Raw genomic sequence first — 21,570 nt, 5'->3', positions numbered from 1 at the left:
TAAAGAGCAAATAACTCCGATTATTTGGTTCTGGACCTAAAATGTTTCTTGAGTATAAGGGACTCTCAAATATAGTAGCATAGAGTTTAGTTCATAAATTGTTTGACTATAAAATTTTGGATTAAAAGTATTTAACTAACAGAATTGACTTTGTAATGACATTCTCCCATTTAAAAGAAAACTTAAGAATAGAGCTAAAATCCCAAATTGTCATAAATGCAAATTTATTGGTCACATTTTAAGAGTCCGTTAGTTGAAAGATCTTTGTAGCTATTAAAGTACTGTAAATTAAAAATTTGACTTCGAAAATGGAAGACCGACTGACCAGTTTATGAACTTGATGAGTATTCTGTTCACTTAGGAATTCGTAGGTTAAATCGATTAATAGTTTATGAGGAAATGTATATTATTTCCGTTGTTTATAAATTACCTCAATTTTATTCAATTTGAAACAAACAGTTCAATAGATTTATTTTAATTATCACCATTTAATATATTTTTTAGAAAATTGAAACCAGAAGAGCGAATGATTTTCTTAAAGAACCGCCTCAAGGGAAAATTGATGTACAATCTGCGCTCATAAAGGCTTTTGGATTGGGGTTTATTTTGCGACTTATGTCTCAACCTGTTGCGAGCTTACTAACTTTTTTTTCTCCATTTGTTATCAAGTACGTATTTTTAATAAAAGTATATGTATAAAAATAAAATTATCATACAAATTTGATTTAATTTGAGAAATGTTTAAAGATGCTTAGGCAAATTAAATAAAATGACCCACTATAGCCGAAGTTAATATAGTAATATCGAGGGCTGTGTAAAGCCCTGTATTTTGTCGTGTCATTAACTATTTTAATCGCAACGGTTAATGAGTTATGTCCAATACGTCAAGGTAGCATTTCTGGATCATTAATAAATTCTACTACTTGATATAATTGCGAGAGTTCGACAGAGGCAAAAATATAATTATTTTAGGTAATTTTTTTAACTTATATTTAAGGATTCTAATTGGGTTTTCATCGAACGATGAGCCACTTTGGAAAGGCGTGCTGTAAGCTTTCGTTCTCTTTGCCGTTGACATAATGATAGTGTTTATTCAAGAATATCGAAATTTAAGCACACTTAATACTACCACTCGCCTTCGAACATCACTGTCAACGATTCTTTAGAAAAAAGTTCGTATAACAATTATTCCATTTTATATTATAAACACTAGATTTGATTATTTAAATCTGAAATGCAACACTATCAAACATTTAGTAATCATAAAAAAATACCCAAGGCACCTACTTTTAAAGTCAATAATTCAAGTGGCCCGGTGACAATGCGTAGGAGGGGGTGGCAAACCTTAAATGTAACGTGAGCTAACAGTTCCTTCACTAAATGATATTGTCTACATTTCCTTTGGATAACTAAAATAATAAATAATTAATTGAAGGAAATTTAGAAAAGATTGACTAAAATTAAAGATTTCGGAACTGGCGAAAATTAAAATATTCCGTCAAAACCTCCTATTGGATTCATTTTAGTATACGATTGCACCGAAACTTTGTAATGCAGAACTCCCGAAGAATATTTTATTTTGGTTTCGGCAATATTACAGCGAAATGGAAATAAGTCTTTTTGGTTATGTACTTTTAATTTAACGATTAATTTGAAGTTTTAAGTAAACAAAAGACTGGCTGACACTGCTTTCTCACTTAATTTACCTCAATGTTTTTGTTCAGCGCGTTGCTTAATTTCGAGTGCTTATTACTTAAATTTTTTCTTAAAATAAAAATGCAGTTTTTGTGACGTTATGGAACAGCTTCTTAGTTGTTACAATTTTTGAGCTCGTGTTTAAGCACTTCGTCACAAATTGGAGAGTCTGAGGCGTCAGCTACTGAAATATCTGTGATACTTAATTTTAAAAAAGGCTCTTGCAATGTCTGAACAAAATGTTCACAGGCTGAAAACATGGAAGCCCGAAACAATTATGTGAATAAAAATGATCTTTAAAAACAAAAGGAAACCTTCAGTAATTTTCGCTGTAGTTTGTGGTGTTTCGTTTTTGATATAATTATTGGGTTTTCATTTTCTCAAGTTCATATGCCTTTCTATAATGAAAAATTAGGTACATTTCTGTACCTAGTATTATTTTATTAATTCAATAATCTTCAACACTCGCGTAAGCCTTTACCAACAGGCCAATGGAAAAGTCTGGTCATAAACACTTGCTGCATCCAAACGATGACGTCTCGCTTGTGAGTTTTAGTTTCCTTTCAAAGAAAAAGCACTCTTTTTAAATTTTAAATTTAAACTTAGTTGCTTTCAAGCATTTTTTCAACAGTTTGAAGGGTCAGTTTTCAAACGGCGTACCGAGGATCCCTTGGTGATCTAATCTAACGCAATATAATTATTGGACTTTTCGAATTTTAAATTTTGAGCCTACTACGCAATAGTTCAACGTGCTTGTCATACGTATAAGCTTCTATTATTTAATACAGTAATTTAAAAGTAATTAAAAAATGAACAATTTAACAACGGTACACCTGTCTAGCTGGCCGGAAAGGCAATTTTATTGGGCTAAAGATACATTTATGATTGACATTGCGCTAAAATACTCAAAAGTAAAAGAAAAAATACTAGATGGATTCTTGATTAAAATATGACGAGATCCACTAAAAATTAGTTTACTTTTTTACCAATGCTGGATTCGTCTGAATGTCACTTCTAAAAGTAAAACATATATTTCGTGTTATTTTGGGAAGGTTTAGACCAATTGTAACATAACAGATATTCAAATTTGTAGTTCAGTAACGTTTAAAACAATCGATAAGCTTAGAAACGGTTAGGCTTCAAGCATTGGCTGGTAATCGTTCATTTACTAGACCCGCTTACGGGTCATCCGCTAAACTACTAAACGCGGTAACTCCCGAAAACCATTGCTTTCCAACTTACTTTAAATCAGTGGAGTTCAAGTCAAAGATGAAGATAGCCGCGCAATAGAATATATCTCCTTTTCTTCAAACTGATTTCAGGCAATGATTCCAACGTCTACCGGTTTCGATGCGGTACTGCTCGTCATTACTCTAGGAACTCTACCTGCCCTTGAAGAGCTGTCGATATCAGTAGAACTAATAACCAACCAACTTTCCCTTTATTTGGGTTTTCCAATGTAATTTTAGCGAAATTATTTACGATAATTGCATGACTGTTCGTTATTTTAAAAAAAAAACTTTCACGCTTGGGCGTTCTTAAACAATGGCCAATCCGGATAAAAAACTCACGAAAGAGTGGTCATCAAAGGGAGAGTAATTGTAGTTAGCAAAAGTGATCATATAGTAACCGAAAAACGATTTCCATATAAACGGAAAGCAACCCAGCAAACACAAGAACGTCCTTTGGACATCCGATAGACGTCACACTCGGATCTTGCCTTCGTCCGTAGGACATCCCAAAATCCGGGATTGACGTCGGTTGGACGTTAAAGGACGTCCAAATGTCCGGTTTGTCCATAGCCGTAGTACGTCCCGGGGACGAGTTTTCGGACGTCCAACGGCGATTACTGCGGTCGTCCCATGGATGTCTTTCTATAAAACCTAGAGATGTCTTTAGGCCTTTAATTTCGTTCAATCATGGCTCAATAGGGATGAAACTAGGACGTTCATTGGATATCGTATTCTGAACCAATAATTTAAAAAGCCAAACTTGATATTAAAATTTTATTCAAAACATTAAAATACAAGATAATGGAAAAAATCCAGCAACAAGTGTACAATTTGATTGTAATAACACGAACTCTGCATAAAAATTAAGAATTTAAATTTATTATATAATAAAAACACCTCTAGATAGCATTGATGGACGAAACCTTTCAGACGAATAGTGGATATCCATGCGACGTCGATTGGGCTGAATATCGGATGTCGCGAAATTGGTTCTACGAGGACTAAAATGGGACGTCCGTCATTCGTCCCGTAGGACGAATTTTGGACGGGACCAAGCTGGGCTCTATGGACCATGCTGGGACGTCCCAGGGACGATTTGTGTTTGCTGGGCATTGATGGTCTCCATAAATTGTTTTATGTTGGCCTAAACATCTCTGATACCACGAACTTTCACTTCACTTACCGAAGAACCCACAATAGCAATACGAAACCTATTAACCGACTTTCTGGGCACTGAAATGGGGATTTGATCAAACTGAACGTGTATTATGCATACTATTTAAGTAATTTGATCTCCACCGTAACACATACCAAATATGCGTCAACGTACCAAACTACAGCCTTGTTAACTAAGTTTTAAAGATAGCCCCAGAGTAATAAGTAATGCGTTTTAAAATCGGGAGATCATGGCTGGTTGGAATTAACCGTCAAGTTTCGAAGGGCAAGTACAAATGTACAGCCGTGGACTCCATCTACTTATAGGAAAATTTGTGGAGCACACTTTTAGAGCAGTATCGTTAAAACTAAGTCGGACAACGTTCCCAAACACTTTCCCTGGCAAACTTACGCAGATGAAACACCAGTAGCTCCAACGGTCTCAACCAAAGGAAAATGATAACATAAGACTGGAGATAACAGAATGGATTTTTCACTACATCACTTCCTTAGTTGTATTAAACTTTAATATATTTTTTATCAGGAAAATTGGTTTAATTTTTAAATTAAAAACCATTTTATTCCAGAACATTCAATAAATATTTAAACACAAAATTTTAATTTAAAAAACTGCGAAATTTTTTTAAAATCAGTTAAATGTAAATAAAATTGTAGACACAATTTGTAAAACAGTAATTTTTTTAAATAAATAAATATTTGTTGAATAGTCCTTAAAGGGGAAGAATACAGTAAAAGCCTCTTTTTCGTTCAAGTTGAACGTTTCTGTTTTAACAATTACATAATTGAATTATATTTTTATTATTAGGCTGAACCTTCCTCTAGTGCTAAAAATAATTTTGATACTTGTAATATTAATAGTTAACGAGATATAAGGTCCTAACTAAAGGGTAGTTTGGGCGCTTGCCCAACTTGTTTAGCTCCGGGGGTCCGAATTAAAACGTAATAACTTAATTACTTTTAAATTTAAAATTGTCAAAATTATTTTAGTCACTAAACAAGAGGCTGTTCTACACTTATATATTAATTTTATAAGTTAAAATACAAAATTAAAAGAGTTCAGCTTGAAATAGCGCGAAAGTAGACAATGGCCACTGTAGTCTTACCCCTTAATAGTGAGATATCATTAAATAAAAATTTATATTAACATTTTCGTGCTAAGCCTAAAAATGATCCAAATTAAAGTCAGATTATTTATGTTGACATTTGTTTTCCCAAAACTCCGGATCAAATACTATTCTTTCTAAAAAATTACCTTCTTACTTAAAATTCACACCATTGGAGTTGTGTTATTGTTAGCTGTTCTTGCATTTAAAAGAAATATTTTTGAGATCGTTTGCGGCATACTTTTCGACTAAAAAATCTGGTCTCAGTTGTAAGAAGCATTCTTCAATCGTACATTTTTACTCTTAACCTTGGCCAATGTCTCTATTTCCCACCAACCCAATTCTTTTACGGTTGAGTCAAATACAAGGCGGTCAGGGTTAGCTCCTAAGAACGGCAATTATAGATTAACACAGAAGCCAACAGGGTATTTTTTTTTAACAAATTTTGTACCTCGAGATATTGTCATTTTCACACTTCAATCCATCCTTCAAAAATTTTGTCGCTCTGGTTCGTCAGATTTACAAATTCTTCATTTACTTGCTTTCTTCTCGGTATCACGTCTTTGAACTGTGATGCAGTTAATCTTAGTTTTCTTTCAGATTTCCACTCAGGGCATTCTGATTGGGCTCAGGATTTTTCTTCTTAGGCTCAAGCTTCTTCCATCGTTAGCACCAAAGATAGCTGGTAATTTAGTTTTCAAGTTATCGTCCATTTTGGACTCGCAGGATTTTAGGGGCTGACTAGGAGGTTTTGTATAATTATTGATTGTGAGCTTGATCAAAATTTTTCTCGTAGTCTACTTGAATTCTTACCCTGCTTGTTATCGGTATTTCTGTTTGAAAATTTGAAACTTCCAAAGAATCTTCAGTAAAAACTTGAATTAGAAATTCTAGGTGTTTCATACTGGTTACGTAAAGCTAATTGTGATACTTGAGGGCGTGACAGTTCAAATTTCTCCCATCTTTTGGCCATCGACTTTTCATGCATTTCTTTGGATTATCCCGGTTAATGCGGTAAAAATTCCAATTGTCAAAACTGGTGTTGACACCTTCACGTGGTGTAAGGTGTGGGACACCCCATGTACGGTCCTTCTCCATACAAGCAACATCACAAACAAGGTATGTGTTGCCCATCTGAATAATGTCTATTAAAAACCATAAAACCGCGACTAAATGTTTAAATTTTTCTTATTGCCTGCCACACACTGACCATTTCAAAATTAAATTTGCCTTTATAGTTCATTATAATTATAACCTTATATTTATTTTTATGTGTGAAGAAAGTCTCTACTTCTGATTTTATTGCTATCACATTTTCTCCATAATGCAGTAAAACATTTCCTGCCTTGTCACTTTTGTACATACGATACCCCGCTTCTGTGTATTTTTGGGCACTCGCTTCACTTGGATAAAAATTTATATCCATTTAAGGAGAGGAAGAGGGGAATATTCTCGGGAGCTTCGTCCAGCGGCCTTTTGGTTCACTCTCTTTTACCGCTCATAACGGAGAAGACATAACGCTGACAAGAGATAAATATAAGTAAATTATAAACCGGTAACGTATGAATATTGTTTTGATGAACTTACTCTGAAATGTTAAGATTTCACTGGATACTGGAGCTCTCAATTGAGATGACATAACTGAGATAAAACTGAAAATATTCAATAAATATTATTAAATATTTTACTAGTAAAATACGAAAACTTTTTAATAAACTTACTCCTAAACATAGTAATTATCTTCATGTAAACTAGCCAAAGCTTTGACTTTGTCCATTTCCCGAAATGGAATATATTATCATCAGATTATGGTATTTCTATACCCCAGTTCTACTAGGTACTACTGGGGTACTACTAAATAGACATTTTTTTTTGTATCTTGTCAAGTAAAGAATATATCATCACGCATCCCGCATTTTTCTTTTTATTAAATAAAAAGACAAAACCACAAACCAGGGCCAGCCTGAACACTTATAAAAGCCTTGTAAAAGACGCAATGAAAAAATAATAAAACGGCGCGGCGGTTTAAAAATAAAAACTATAAAAAAATCAACAATCAATCCTGACATATGCCCTCGAAGTTGTTGATTATCTACCGCATGATTTTCTCGAATACAATCATCTCTAGGGACCAGATGGAGTGTTAACGGACAATTAACAGAATCGCCTGTATCTGACCCACAAACACAGGCAGGACTGAGCACTTGTCCTAAACTATGCAAGTAACTAGGGGATTTACCGTGACCACTGAGAACTTGCGTTGATATGTGATTAGGGTTGACGCCATTGTCACCCACCTTAGGAATAAAATTCCTAGTAACAATGCCTTTAGTGCTGTCACTCCTACTGATCTGCCAATACCTCTTCGTAATGCCCCTCAAAATATTTTTAACACTACCGTTATCGGGTTTAATAGAATGGACCACCTGATTCGTTAAGGCGCCCTTGGCCAGTGCTTCCACTCTCTCGTTACCTAGAATACCACTGTGTGCTTTAACCCAATTAAGGGTGATTCTAGCGCCATGATTAAGAATTAAATCCCTAATGTTTGCACACATACCATTAAGGGTAGAAGGATCTCCCATGGCTCAGAGAGGACATAAACTATCACAAAAGATAGCTACCTCTTCATCCTGGGGTCGCTCCCTAGCGAACCACATAATGCTCTCCAAGATGGAGCAAAGCTCAATATAAAAAATACTAGGATTATAACTCATGTCCAGAAGAAATGTCTTAGACAAGAGTTCCAATCGAGTAGAGTAGACGACAAATGCCGCTGCCTGATTTAGGATTTATTCCGAAGTGAACGTTTTCATTTTTGCATTCGAATTACAATTATTTCGTCTAATTTCTTTTGTCTTTCTTAGGGTCCTTTCGTATCTTTCACCATTTTTTTGTCTTTGAACGATTCAACAGATTTAACCATAGCAGCTATTTTTGTTTCTTTCCAATTATTTGCGGGTTTCAATTATACTCTTCGAAACCTACCTGATCTGTTAAACGCCGCATTTTTGGTATAGATAAAAAACTTTGTATCTTAAAATAACAAAATAATGTGATTTGATATTTTTCCAGAGTCGAGTTTCTCTCGATAGAATTAATACGGTTTTAAATGCCGAAGAAAGACGTTCATATATAACACTCGATAATGTTAATTCGAAATCAGGTAAGGATACTTAACTTAAAATTATTAAAGCGTTTATGGTCCTATTTTGTTTTGTTATTTTAAAACTAAAGACAACTCACGAAATACCTTAAAATCAAACTTTGCGAAATATATTCAGGCCTGTTACTTAATTTGCTTTATTTGCATATTCTTTAAAGTTTATAATAGCCCCATGCTTAGATTGTGTCCTTGCAAGAATTTTCCTGGGTGTTATGGATTAGTTGGTTAAAAATTAAGGGGTGTGTTCTAAGATTCCTAATTATTGATACTGTTTTTCACACAGAACTAAAATTATTTATTTTGGTAAAAACGAAGTAATTTTACATTTGAGATCGGATTGCGTAGCATATGTTATCGGATGGTTAGAATTATATATTGTTTTTAAAAAATTGATAAGAATCGAAATGAACAAATAATTTAGTGGTTTTGTTTTAAAATAAAATACAATCTTAAATGACTACGCGAACATAAAAAATTAAAACACACCAACACTTCCTCTTGGTCAAGTAGTCAGACCTGATTCGGAACAAAGTTTATTTAACCGGGGTCTATGTAATGGTTTCGTTAAAATGTCAGCAACTTCATTTTCCGTGGAAACATATTCAATGTCAATTTCTTCTTCAGTCACTTTTTCTCGGACAAAGAAATGATGAATTCTTATATGCTTAGTAAGTCGATGGTACTCGGGATTCTGTGCTAGACGAACGGCTGACAGGTTGTCGACTCTGAGAACAAGGAACTGCTTGATCTCCACCATTTCAGATAGTAATCGCTTGAGCCAAATCATGTCTCGAGCAGCGGCGCTGGCTGCCATGATCTCCGCCTCTGTCGTAGAAACTGCCACTGATCCTATTGTCGTTGATTGAACCAAGATATAGCTCCTCCGGCATACATGCATACGACCCCCGTAGTTGATCTCCCTGTTTGTAAACAACCAGCATACTCGGCATCGCTGAAGCCTTCAAGGGCCCCAATATAATAGTTCGGTTTGTAGACAATGCCGTAGTCTACAGTTCCCAACAAATAGCGGAGAATTCTTTTCACTTTGATGACGTCTACATTTGTCGGGTTTTCTAAGGTTCTTGATGCGACACTGACTGCGTACACTATGTCTGGTCGAGTTCCTACCATCAGATACATAAGTCCGCCCACAGCTTCTCGATAGGGGAACTTCCCTTCCGTCGTAGGTACTTCATCTGCTTCTGAACCTTTAAGCATCGGAGTCGAGACCGGTTTACAGACGTTCATTCCAAAACGTTCGAGACGTCTCTTGGTATATCCAGTCTGAGAAATTTTGACTGATCCATCGTCCCTTTTGACGATTTCAATTCCGAGGAAATACGTGGCTGGTTTAGTTGTAATCTTAAACTCTTGTTCTAATTGAGTAATGAAATGTCTCGCATCTTCAGCGTCTGTTGCAGCAACTAAACCATCGTTTACGTGTATAGCCAAAATTAATTTATTTACCCCGCTGCATTTTACAAATAGACACGGGTCGGCTTCGCTCGGTTTGAATCCCAAATTCTTTAAAAAGCTGCTGAAGCGTCGATTCCAGCATCGCGAAGCTTGTTTCAGCTTGCAGACACCGTCCTCGTATCCCTCTGGCTGCTTCATGAAGAGTTCATCGTTGAGTTCGCCATACAAGAACGCGGTTGAGACTTCAAATTGCATCATCGACATGCCCTCGCTCGCGGCCATGGCGATGACTGTGCGTATAGTTCCGGTCTTCGTGACAGGACTAATTGTTTTCTTGTAATCGATGCCTTCTCTTACGAAAAATATCTTAAGAAATCTTAAGAACATTTGTAACGAAAATGTTTGGGAATTTCTTACGAGTTCCCCTTGGGAAACATTGGGAAGTTTGGCACCTTTTCCCCATGACTGCTCTTAAGAATTTCTTAAGAACATTTGAAAAGGAATTCGTTACATTTCCCAAAGAAATTCCCTCCGCTTCCCATGGACATTACCATCGCTTCTTAAGAATTGTCCCTTGCCCTCCCAAGGATTTTCTCTTAGTTTCCCACGGATTTTCCCTTCGCTTCCCAAGGACCCAGGTAGCAAAATCTCGTTGATAAACCGTTTGTGAATCGTTCAAACTATGTTGAGAGGTAAACGTTATGAAATGGTTGACGATGTCACCAAAATAGACGGTTTATTAAACGGTTAATATTAAATCTTAATACTAACAGAAAGCCAAGTATGAACGATATATGATTAACGTTTATTTGAAGTATATATTAAACGAAACCCTAACTATTAAATTATGTAAAATTCACCAAGTATGAACGTTTAAGAACTGACGTCGATTAAACGTAAAGTATTAGTGCCAATCTACCGTCACATTCAACACGAAAGTACAACGCTACCATAACTCTCTCCACGCATGGCACCGTTCCCTATATAACCAACTGATTTATGTCAATTTAAAACAATTATACGTTGATTACACAATAATGTCCTTTTTAGCATAGGGCCTAGTGTCTATAGAAGAAGGCTTTTAAAATTATTACTATACTTTAAGCGTTTTTCGTGTGTAGGGCCAAAGAATAAAGAAACTCTGTCTTTGGCTAAAACCAAAGTGTAGTATCTTGTGTATAGCGGATATACCTAATTATTAAATTAATCCAAAAAGTTAAAGATGTTTTGCCGACCATAACCGTTGAAAACCACAGTCAGGGTACCATGAGGTAGTATACCAAATTAACAAAAAATGGAATTATTCGTTTAAGCTAAAAGTCATTTCCTTGTCGTAAAACGAATGTTTAAAAATATAAAAATAAAACTTAAGCAGTTTTTTATTCTTTCTATTTTAATATCTATACCAGCTACGTAAAACACAATCTTTTTATTTTATAAAAGCGGTTAATTTCGTAGGAATTCTTATTATTTACACAAATGCTTACTTGTTCCAAGGTGCTTGGATATTCCTATAACTTAAGAATTTTTAATACCAAAATTACTTATTTTCCTCCAAGACGGATATTCCCAAAACGTCCCTTTAATTTCCTTAAGAATTCCTCCTACCAAAATTAATTATTTTCCCAAGACGGTTAATCTCAAAACTTCCCTTGAATTTCCTTAAGAATTCTTAATACCAAAATTACCTATTTTTCCCAAGACGGATATTCCCAAAACTTTCCTTTAATTTCATTAAGAACTCTTGGGAATTTTTTTTTCCCAACGTTCAAACTCCCAAAAGCTCCTTCAAACCCCCTTGAAATTTCTTAAGATTTCTTAAGACTTTTTTGTATCGATGTAATAAAGCTTTAATTTTCCCCTAAGTCCTGGAGTGTGTTAAAAGGGTTAAGCATACGTCAGACTTCAGCTTCTTAATTGTATTAAAGGTTTGAGCCCCGTCTCTCAAAAGCAATCGAAACTACGAAGACAATTCGTGGAGCCTCTTTAAGCCTTGGCTCATGTTAAAATGGTTAAACGAAGTGAAAAACGTAATCACCTTACCTACATGTATATTCAAAGTTTGAGCCCCGTATCTCAAAACCTGTAGGAACTACGAAACAAATTCACCGTCGCTCAGTAAGCCTCGCCGCGTGTTAAAAAGGTTAAGCATAGCGACAGACTTTAGCTTCTTTATATGTATTCTTAGTTTGGGTCCCGTATCTCAAATCCAATAGAAACTGATCTATTAATAAACCATTCTCTGGAAAAGGTTTGGGAACTTCCTTACTCTGCATGAGGCAAAAACAAACGTTAGCTGTAATGTGGATTATGCGGCGTCCAAGGCCCCTCATTCTTCTAGGGCACCGAAACCTGGCATACCATTACAGGTAACGTAAATACGTATTTTATTAAAAAAATAAATTTATAAGTCACTCAGTTGGGTAATAATTAGAGTGCATAAATAACGCCACAATTGGAAAAGGGGGTTGTTGCGCAGCCTATTTATCTGACAGAGCTGAAACGTGCACACAGTGTAGAGGTTAAACAGTAATATAGATTGAAAATCAAACGGAATTTATGAGTTAATCGGATGAAAGGGGTTGAAAATCTCAGCTAACTTCTTTTAACCAGCGAATCTTGGTTTAGCGGGTAGAGGAAAACATATTAACGCCCTGTTGGGGAAATTTCTCACGAAGATACTAATTAGAGTATCAGGTGAAAACTTAATTTCTACAATATTCCACACTGTCTTATTGCCATACCAGTTGGAAATTTAGTTAGTAAAATTTTTCATCTAAGATTTTGTTATTTGTTTAAAGCGATTCTTCTCTTTAGGGCTCCGTAGCTTATGTCCCTCAACAAGCGTGGATACAAAATCAAACACTTAAGAAAAACGTTATTTTTCATGACCGCTGTGAGCCTCAAAAATACGAACGAATCATCGAAGCTTGCGCGCTGAAGGATGACATCGACACATTGCCAGCCTTTGACGAAACTGAAATTGGGGAGAAAGTAAATATTTAAAATTTCAATATATTATGGTTTTTGGGTTTTTCCTTGTAAATACAATGGGGCAAATTTCTAGAAGACTTTTATATTTGTTCGGATGATAAATTCAAACTTCTAGTAGAAACACCTTTTCTATTATATGTTTTTTTCCGCTTCTGAAGGGAATAAACTTAAGTGGTGGTCAGAAGCAGAGAGTGAGCTTAGCCAGGGCGCTCTACTTGGACCGAGACATTTACTTGTTGGATGACCCGCACACGGCAAACCACATCTTCGCGAATGTGATCGGGCCGAACGGATTACTAAAAGATAAAGTAAATTTCCATTGTCAATTAAAACCTTCCCACGGTCCCTATCCGGATTGTAATTAATGGGGTCACTGGTGTCGTTCGCGGCTGCTGAGCCCGGTTTTGGGCTCACGCGTTGGTTCGCTCCATACCTGTCATTTGATAACCTTATCGGGGATGGTAGTTGCAGTGGAAGAATAAGGTCACTCTAGCCCTCAGCTGTGCGAGGGGGTAATGGGCCAATTGCGCAGTTCCCATTTCCGCAAATGCAATTTCGCGGTTTTCCATTTGCGCAGTTTTCATTTGCGCAGTATCCCATTTCCGCAGTTTTCCATTAGCGCGTTTTTCATTTGCGCTTTTTCCGTAAGCGCAGTTTTTGTTGAGTGTACTTAGCTATTCGACTAAATGGAAATATTTAACAGTTAACATGGCAGCACTGTCGAGCGTTTTTTTTCTAAACCTGTTTGTTAAGAAGTTCAGCCTGGTTAGTCTGCCTTGAGCTTATGATGTATTAAGATGTAGTTAATTTTAACCCGTTTTATTTATTAAACACATTATTATTCTTAATGATTATGTCTTTATTTACTGAGTTTAGTTTATATTATCAGTGTGTTAGTTTAACATGGTAGCAAACCTCGTGGTTAGGTCCAAGGGTTAGTGTTTAGGGTTTCAGTTGGCGTTTAAAAAGACGTTTTTTTCAAGATGGTGGATCACTTGGTGTTAATAATGAGAGATGGAAGTTAGATATGAGAATGGCATTGTTTGATTGTGGATTATGGGGTATTGTTGCTAGGACTGATGTTGTTGGGAGCACAGCAACACCTGAAGAGATGGAGCGGCATTTATTTAGATCACAAAAAGCTTTAGCAAGAATATCCCTGGCTGTTGATGATCAACATAAACGAATAGTAGCACAATATGATTCAGCTATAAAGGTTTGGAGGGCATTAGCTGTAATCTATGAACCCAAGTCTAGAGCCCGCATTGCAGCACTTAGATCAGAATTTGTGAGTTTGCGTTATAATCCACCTGAATCAATGTCTGTATTTTTGGCAAGAATTATAAGCGTGGCCGAGCAATTGGAATTAGCTGGAAAGAAGTTGAGTGACGATGAAGTAGCTTACCAGATGATACATCGACTCCCAAAGCAATATGAAAATACTGTGGTCCGTGCCTACGCCCTTGATGATAAAGACTTTACAACTGATAAAGTGAAGAGTTTACTCATTTCCGAATATGAAAGGCAAAAAAGAGTTGCAAATGAAGAAGCTGGAGAAACCGTAACCCAGTCTGGGTATGCGGCCTCAGCACAACCAAGTAAGAGGAATTTTAGTTATTCTAACAGAGGTGGAAGACAAGATTATAATGGAAATAGAAGACATGAAGTCATCTGTTTTAATTGTAACAAGTCGGGACATTTTGCAAAAGACTGCAAAGATAACGATACTAATCAAGAAAAATGTTCAAATTGCCATAGAATGGGGCATATTGCAAGGTTCTGTAGAACAAATTCTAGAACCCAACATAGAAATAATGGAAGGGGAAGTTATAGAGGCCAACATGGGAATCAGACTAAAGGCTATAGAGTTTGGTATCCAAGGGAGCGCAGAGTTATTGAGACTAAGCACGTAACATTTAACGAGGATAAGCTTGGCGTAAAGGAGTTAAATGAAACGAAAGAAGAGATTTATAACTATGTTTATAATCATTATTGGCCTAGGATACAAAATTGTGAGGAGAAAGATGAAAGTGAAGTAGTCAATGAAAGACATGTAGTTCCTGAGAGGGAAGTTGAGTCAGTTACTCAAGAGTTACAGAGTAAGCCAGTTATAGTGCAACCAGATACTACGCCATATGATGTTCTTAGAAAAACTCATGTCCCAAGAGGGTGGAGAAGAGAAAAAAAAACACGACAAAAAGGAGCAACCAAAGGCAGAATTGACGTGTATTATTACGATGACCAAAAAGTGAGAATTCGCTCCGAAGCTGAATTACTGGATTATTTTGAAGAAAAGGGTCTAGAAGTTGATATTTCACAGTTTTCATTCAAACCATTACCAAAAGCACAAGTTAATATATCAGCCGAGAACATGGAGGTCCACTGCGTAGACGTTCTAGAGATGTTTGAAGAGGCGGTAAATAGTCCCGAATCAGAAAATTGGAATGATGCAACGACAGCTGAATTGGATACAATTAAAGAACGTGAAGTATACGAATTGGTACCAAAACCAGACAATAGGAAAATGGTAGGTATCCGCTGGGTATACGCCTTGAAAAAAAATTCAGAAGGAGAAATTGTAAAATATAAAGCACGTTTAGTCGCTCAAGGTTTTTCACAACAATATGGATTGTATTATCATCATGTATATGCACCTGTGGTCAACTTTAGTCTTATACGCCTATTTATTTTTATATTTGCTATTTGTATGGGCTGGCATCATAAGCACATTTCACATCGAAATGTCTATTTATATGGCGAGCTAAAAGATAATATATACATGTCCCAACCTAAAGGTTTTTTTATTTCCTGGTAAAGAAGATCATGTTTGGTTACTTAGAAAAGCTTTATACAGCCTAAAACAGAGCGGTCGTCAGTGGTTCAATGAACTTGATAAAACTTTAATTGGAGGTGGAATGAAGAAATTACTTGAATGTAACTGTATATACCATTTTGGGTTGGATGGAATTATAATAGTTTATGTTGATGATATCATTGTTTTAACCCGTAATCAGAATGGTATGGCAAACATACGTAGAATACTGAAAGAAAATTTAGAAATAGTCGACCTAGGAGAATTACGAAATTTCTTAGGAGTGGAGTTTGATTTTTCTGAAAAAGGGAAACTAAGGATTCATCAGCGTAGTTATATAGAGAAGATCACCAAAGATTTCGCTATTGTAGAAGATGATAGATTGGGAACACCATTACCACCTGGTATAATCCTAGCTAATCAGGATTCGTCAGATGACCCACAAATTGAAACAGCATATAGAAAGATTATTGGCATATTGTTATATCTTTCCCAACGAACTCGTCCAGATATTGCATATGTGGTTTCCCACCTAGCGAGATTTCAATCAAGGCCAGGAGAAAAGCATTATAACTATGCCTTACATGTTTTGAAATACGTTTGCTCAACAAAAGATTATTGCTTAAATTATAGCTCAATAAATATTTTGAAAATCAATGCGTTCAGTGATGCTTCATGGGGTTCCGACATTGATGACAGAAAGTCCACAACTGGATATATTGTCCAAATTGGAAATAAATCTATTTTATGGCGGTCTACCAAACAGGACTCAGTTGCGCAGTCAACAATGGAATCTGAATATATGGCAGTATCCGAAGCTTCAAAGGAAATAATCTGGTTGGATCGTATTATTCAAGAAATTTTACCGCTGTGTCAGAATGAGCTTAATTATCAAAGCCCAGTTATCCAGTGTGACAACCAGTCAGCGATTTGTTTTTCCGAGAACTGTATAGAGAATAACAGAACTAAACATATAGACATTAGATACCATTGTGTTAGAGACTATATTTCCAAACATTTGTTCACAATAGAGTTTGTAAGACCCAACGACAATTTGGCAGATTTATTTACTAAAATATTACCAAGAAGAAAATTCAATATTTTTCTAATGATGTTAAATTTGAAATAATCAAGTTAATTATAGAATATCTAAGTAAGAGGGAGTGTTGAGTGTACTTAGCTATTCGACTAAATGGAAATATTTAACAGTTAACATGGCAGCACTGCCGAGCGTTTTTTTCTGTTAAGAAGTTCAGCCTGGTTAGTCTGCCTTGAGCTTATGATGTATTAAGATGGAGTTAATTTTAACCCGTTTTATTTATTAAACACTTTATTATTCTTAATGATTATGTCTTTATTTACTGAGTTTAGTTTATACTATCAGTGAGTTAGTTTAACAGTTTTCCACTTGCGCAGATATTTTCCATTTGCGCGGTTTATCATTTGCACAGGTTTTTCATTTGCGCAGGTTTGTCATTTGCGTGGTTTTCCACTAGGGGTCAGAAAGAATATTTTTTAACGGTTAGGTTAGCCGGGCGCGCCGCAGGCGCGTAGGCACCGTTTTCATATAGGAGGTGTTCTACGACAGAGGCCATTCCTACGAAATACAGGACGCTTACTGTCCTATATTGGAGGTCATTTCAACGAAATAGTTTTTATATAGAGGTAGTTATATCAAGGCTAGCGCGCGAAGCCCGCAACGGTTAGGTTAGCCGGGCGCGCCGCAGACCCGTAGGCACCGTTTTCATATAGGTGTTCTACTACAGAGGACGTATATTGTCCTACGACAGAAGCCATTTTAAAAGTGGTGCTAAGGTATTAGCAGCATTTTAACGGGGAAACCGCGCAAACGGGAAACTGCGCAAACGAGAAAACCGCGCAAGCGAGAAACTGCGCAAATGACAAACTGCGCAAATGGGGAGCTGCGCAAATAGCAATTCCGCAAATGGGAAACGCGCAAATGAAAACTGCGCAAGTGGACCCAAACCGTGCGAGGGTGGGTTCTCGGGCAGACCCAAAGTGTCACCTTTTGTTGGGCCATGATGAGGACGTTTGTTTGCCTTATGTGAGCCTGTTATTATAGCTGAATCACTGGCCGAACGTTTGTTTCGCAACGGCCTGTTTAGTCTTGTAAGCCGCCGTAGTGCTCAGCGGAACAGCTGGGTACAAATACATAATCTTATGTCAATAAGAACTTGAGTGTGGGTAGTGTTCGGTAAAAAGAATATTATTTTAACTTATTTAATTATGTTTTTTACGAAACCTAGCATTTATTTAAATAAAAGTGGCATTTATTTTAATAATTGTTTGTGTTATTTAAATAATAGGCTTATTCACTTTCGATTATTTAAACATTTTACAATTTTTATTCAACTATTGGTTATTTAAATAAATATTATTTAAATATCGCCGAGCTTATTTCATTCATGGATAAAAATTAATAGAAATCCGAGCACTAACAAGTGTGGGTGGCCACAAACCTTTTTGACACTCAACATTAGTCTCAAAAGCATTTAAAAAAAACCTGATATAAAATTAAACAAGTTAGATCCAGAAGAAAGCGAGTCAAAACCAGAAAGGATGAAATATTTCTTATAAAATGATCAAAATGAAGATAAGATCAAACTATATTCGAAAAAAAAACAGTATTTTTAATCTAAATATCTTTTTCAGAATTACAAGAAACGTTTTCTTTAATTTGATGTGCCCAAACATTAATACATAAAAGTTAAACAGATTTGTTTGTTAATAAATATTTTATCGCTTTTCTTTGATAAGCTAGAATACTTTCCCTTATGAAAATTTTCTGGGGTTTTCTAAAGGAAATTTAAATGTAAATTTTTAAAGAATTCCTTTAGATTATCCTAAAGAATATTTCGGAATATTGGCCCCTTTTTCTTAAGAAAAATATTGGGTTTTCCTATAGAATTTTATAAAGATTTTCTCTAGAAATACCCTTACATTTTTCGAAAGAATATCTTTAGAAATATTAGTGTACATATATTCTGGAATATGAAGAAACGACCAAGGACGTCATATTTAATTTAAATTAACGTGTAAATAAGTGTTTGGAAGTCAAACTCGAAAATAAACTCTTTCTTTGCGACATAAATTGTGTTCTAGAAGGAAATTAACTAGAAAAGCTGCGCAACGTTCAGAAATCTTTCACCGTTTTTTGTTTACCTAACTTGTAAAACAATGCAATCAATTCGCATTTTTAGACAATTTCTATCAAATATTCGCAATAGGTGATTATGAAAAAGAATTGCGCGCAGAGGCTCACGGGAGTTGGTTATTTTTCGACAAAGCGTCGGCTGCTTAAATTCGTCTGCACCTACCGAGGCCCGCGGCCGTCCGCGTTTAGTAAAAAGCACCAACCATGGATTGATTGTTTGAAAAGTTAGTATTTTTTAAAATTATTTAAAATACTTAAAGTTAACAAATTTATTATATATTTTTTTTATTTCTTATAGTTCTAGACCAAGTATTGATAAAGAAACAAGCCCAATTTTAATAGAAGACACAAGGTTATATTTACATACATGTTTCCATTATTCCTGAAAATGAATTAAAATCAATTTGGATAGAATTTAAAAATATTTCATTTAATAAATCAATTACCTTAATTTAACGACTTTGCAAACTTCTCTCAAAACGAAAAAGGAAAAATTGAACAATGAAATAATAGAAATCTCGCTAACCCTTGCCCAACTAGCCAGACGAATTTACAAAAAGGGCCAATTTTGATACTTTCAACTTGGTAGTACTTAACCAAATCACGTGACCACCGATATTTTTCATAATCACCTATTGTGTGCAGCAAATATGACCGAAAAACGTATCGATTGGCGAACAGTATAACTAGACTTAAGCTCATAAGGCATACACATGTATTAAAAATTTCAAAGATAATAGACTAACTAAATTTAGAAATAGATTAAAAATAACACAAAATCGTAATTCAGGTGAATTATGAAATACCTTATTTTTTTCTACCAAAAGAAAAATTAACGCCCTAAAAATATTTTCTAAAGATTTTTCTCAAGTTATCTATAGAAATATTTTACTAAACGTGTAGTAAGAAGTGTCTTTAAAAAATTCTATAGAAATTCTCTAGAATTTTTCACTAGACTTAGAAAACTTTACAACCCCTTAAAGCACTTTATAATGTTCTATAGAAAAACATAGAAAGTTTTCATAAGGGTTTATTGAATCAAATTAAAGTTTTTTTTCATAATTGGATATTCATATCAAAAAAATATAGCACTTTTTAATTTTAATCCTCAATTTAAAACCTATTGTTATTCAGTCATTGTTGAATAAAACCTTGGTTGGTGTTTTAAAAAGCCCCTGCTTGAGCGCACATTTCAGCAAACACAAAAAACCTTAACGCTACTGGCATAATCCTTCTCGTGTTAGTGGCATTTCAAGGCGAATTTAAAATATAAATATATTCGTGGATGATATATTGTAACATTAATTGGTTGGATGTATTCAATACACGCGTGAGATTGTAAGTGACCATTTTGGAAATAATTGTCTATAGCACTCCTTTTATAATGGGAGTTATCGGATAATTTATTGTCACTGGGTATTATATAAAAGGGTATAAAACATTTAAAACTTAGGTTTTTTCGAAAAATTCAAAAAGAATAACGATCATTCACAGAGAAAAAATAAAATTCATTTAAACACTGAAATGTTCTCTCCGGTAAGTATAAGATAATTACCGAATTTGTTTTCACTCTATTAGAGTCTGAAACCAAATCATTGTTTATATTAAAATAATATTGAATAATTAATTAAAACGAACTCATCGGGAATCGAACTCGGATGAAATTTGAAAACAAGAGCACTGTCTGCCTTCATGCGCTATGCTAAGTTTAAAGCAAAACATCTAATTATAAATATTATTTACGCAAGTAGGTTCTACTTATGTGATACAAAACTATTATTAGCTTCAACGGTAAAAGGATCAGTTCAATTTGAGCTTTCCGTCCCACTGATAAAATATATGACACCTTTGACTGAAAAGTATGCGGGGCGTGTCATGCAGGCCCTTTTAAATTCATGTTTTATTTAAAATCATTTGATATTCATTTCACAGACGAGGGTGTTAGTCACTCACAACTTGGAAATTTTACCTTATGTCGATGTAGTTTACGTCATAGAGAATGGAACTGTAGTTGGAAATAGCCCGTCGGAAGTTATATCCAGAAATGAACTGAGCTACACATAGCTTTGACGAAAAATTGTTCACAATCATCGCATGAAAACATTGTTATAACGAATAGTGGAAGATCGGTCAGCAATATTACTGAAGGGTAAGTTTTTGTAACGTTCACTTCGGATGTCCAAATAATCAATAGATTATATAACTTATTATTAATCAATTATCCGCTTTATTCTACCGTATATTATTATCATTTAAAAGTTAAAACGAAAATGTCAAAATTATCTCTATTATAATTGGTTAATAGGAAAACCATTTGTTTTGATTAACGTTCCTAAAAGAACAGATGAGATTGAATATATATTTTATTTTCGAAAGGTTTGCGAATTTAATATTCGCCAACGAAACACACTTCTATGAAAAAAACAGTGTTATTTACAAATGTTATAACGGTGTTAATAGTTACAAACATATCCTTAATAAACGGTAAAACTAAATCTTTAAACCCGGTTTAAGTCGGTTTGAATGCATTTTTTCGCGCATGAAATAGGTTGCAAGTGATAGTGCGAACGTGGCTTAATAGACGTGGAAATTCGAGCCTGAAAGGCGACTTAACATGACCTGATCTAATCATTATCACCAAACGTACGCGATGAAATTAATTTTTTTAAATACATGCCTTTATAAAAGTTTCCCATCTAAGAGCAGGGGTGAGAGAGGGGAACTTGCGCCTGCGCAGTTCACAGAAATGATTCAAACGGTCGCCACGATAGGTTTCGTTGAAGTTTTACATATCAAAACAG

This window comes from Leiobunum rupestre, chromosome 3, assembly GCF_980474605.1.
Source record: "Leiobunum rupestre chromosome 3, qqLeiRupe1.1.hap1, whole genome shotgun sequence".
Classification (NCBI taxonomy): Eukaryota; Metazoa; Arthropoda; class Arachnida; order Opiliones; family Sclerosomatidae; genus Leiobunum; species Leiobunum rupestre.
Note: the sequence above shows the minus strand (reverse complement) of the source record.